We start from the raw sequence: 2,975 nt of genomic DNA, 5'->3' as shown, positions 1-2,975 counted from the left end.
TGAGACTTTTTTTCATCTCGTATAGACCCGTGGCCATGTGCTTCATCAGCAATTAACTTTGGCACCCTTTGTGTCATGGCGTCTCTACCTTCTACCTATAAGGTGTGCGAGTATGTGATTTCATTAACCAGTCCATAAAAGTCTTAACCAATAGAAACGCTTCATTTACACATCCTCGCACAGCACATCTCTGGTGGAAACGGCTGGCGAAAACAAGGCTTAAAGTGGATGAAAGATGGTGGAAGTTCGTCATTTTCGAAGATAAAACCATGAAACTTGGTAATTGATTGAATCAGGCGTTACTTTGCGGAGGTTCATATCAATGAACCAAAATAATTTCTTTGCTCACCCGCGACCTTGTGATAAGCTATGTTTATGTTTATGCAGTTCCTCCACCTCCACATTGTAAGAACACACACAAACCCATCTATCACCACCACCACACTACAGTGACGCGTTGTGAACTCAACCAGAACTCAACTTCAGAGCAACCACCAGATGTTGCCAGATGTTAGCTGCGTATAGTGCCAAAGACGCCCTAATATTATTGTACCAGTCTATAATATGGCGTTTTGGCGCTATACACTGCTAACTCGCAGCGACATCGTTACGCGCTCGCGGCGATATGCGCGCTTTCAACTTAAAATGTTACTTTAGTCTCTGCATATCGGGACTAAAGCTCGTTTTTATTCTCTAATGATTAAAGTATTTTTTTTTAAATTTACGTTGTAGACTCCTAAACAGCCAACACGGCGTTTGTGAATGGAGAATTTTTAGGCGTAGAAATAACCTCAAAATGACAACTGCAAAAATATTAAAAAAAAACACGATTTAATTTCGTGAAACACAATTAAAAATTATCCATTCAATTACATTAAGGTTGAATTTATTTTATTATGCATAGTCCAATTAGTTTTAAAATAGTTTTCAATCTTGAAACTGTTGGCTAAATACGCAAGCTTTTAAAGCGTCACTTCATAAACAATAAAAGAAAAGAAAAAACAGCGCAACAATGTTTTTTGCTATTTGAATTTTGAACAGATGGCCTGTCCATTAGTCGAGCGTACGTTTTTAAAAAGTAATATTGTAATTGTAATTTTGAACAAAACATTGTTTTTTTTCCTCCCATTCAAAGTGAAAAGTAGAGTGTTTAACGCGAGACTAAACAACCATAATGCCACTCGAACTATAGCCACCCGAGCAGAGCGAGGAGCGAACATCTAGTGTCATTATAACTTGTTTTAGTCCCTAGTTGAACAATCTACTATTTCACTTCTTATGCTCTTAAAATTTTATTTTAGTCTGCATACCTATCGGGACCAAAGCTCCTTCTTAATCTCTAGGGAATAAAGTTTTTTTTTATTTACTCTGGAAACCCCTGAACGGCCAGTTACGGTGTTTGTTAATGGAGGATTATCGCCATTTTTATTGATTGTGTATAGACAATTTTTATGGCGTGGAAATAACTTTAAAATGACAACTGTGCAAAAATATGAAGAAAAAAAAACCGGCCAAGAGCGTGTCGGACACGCCCAAAATAGGGTTCCGTAGCCATTACGAAAAAAATAAGAAATATTTTTCTAAGGATTTCGTATTTTATACGGATTCTTCCAAGTTTAGGTATATTACCTTAGGCTGCTATTTACTCTTAAACTACTAATAATTCTCAAGCAAACTTAGCCGTTATAGTTTTCCTTGTAAGTTTGATATACTTACTACCATCCTGAATTTTTTCAAATTTTACCACCCACCGGTTCAGATTGTAGAGGGGGGGGAGGGACGCTCGATTCTAATGAAAATTTGCACTTTAAAGTTGAATATTTCGCACACAAATCACTGGTTGGATAAGAAAAAAAAATCACCCCCACTTAACGTCTATGGGAGGTACCCTAAAAAAAATTCATTTTAATTTTTTTATTGTACCATTTTGTTGGCATAATTTACATTATATATATTCGTGAAAAATTACAGCTTTCTAGCTTTGGTAGTCCCTGAGCAGTCGCGGACGGACAGACATGGCGAAACTATAAGGGTTCCGTTTTTGCCATTTTGGCCCTAAAAAAAGGCTCGAGGGTCGAGCCTGCTCACAAGTTTTTTTTCTATTTCTTTTATGGTTCTTTTTTTTCAAAGCATAGGTTAGGTAATAGGTTAGAGGGCCCCCTGAGCTCCGCTGGCCCTACGATAGCTACGCCACTGTACGTACGATACGAACTTCGATTTTCGAATTTTGTTGTAGCCCCCTGTATAAGCGAGTAGCCATTATTTTATTCAATTGTTTTCTTAGCGTCTTTCTTTTGCCGAGCTGTGAAGTGTTTAGACAAAAAAAATATTTTTTGCATTATTTTCCTCGCAATGTGATGAAAATAATTGTGTGTATCACGGGCCGTAAGGGGATTACAAACTCGAAACATTAAAAGCCCTCCGCCTCCGGCGTCGGGCTTCTAATTGTCTCGTTAGTAATCCCCTCCTTACGCCCCTTAATGCACAATATACTATAACATGCGTCCACCTAATAAAATAATACCCATAATACTTAAAAAAACGTGTCCCCCCCATTCCAAACAATAGGTATTAACGTTTACTTATTTAGTATTAACACTTTGGTATGGGCCCGTGCAAAGCACATTGCTCCGTCGCTATCACAGACGAGTAGGTATACATTTAAAAGCAACATTGTCTTGTCTAATGTACTGACAATTCTGATAGACAACAACAAATAGGGTATAACACAATGATAATCAACTGGGCTATGTGAATATAATGTGTGTATATGTATAGGTAATCTAAAGTTATTCTAACCTACTCAAATATTTAAACTACTTTTACTACTAAGATATTTTTAAAAGTGGAAGATTTCCAGATCGCCGGACGGGATTCCAAATCGCATCTCCTGTTACTTAACGCGCCAGAGGTGTGTTACCACTAGACCACCGAGAATTTCCAACCAGCCAAAAATCGTAATGAGGTAGGTACTT

Source organism: Choristoneura fumiferana, chromosome 17, assembly GCF_025370935.1.
Source record: "Choristoneura fumiferana chromosome 17, NRCan_CFum_1, whole genome shotgun sequence".
In the NCBI taxonomy this organism is placed as follows: Eukaryota; Metazoa; Arthropoda; class Insecta; order Lepidoptera; family Tortricidae; genus Choristoneura; species Choristoneura fumiferana.
Note: the sequence above shows the minus strand (reverse complement) of the source record.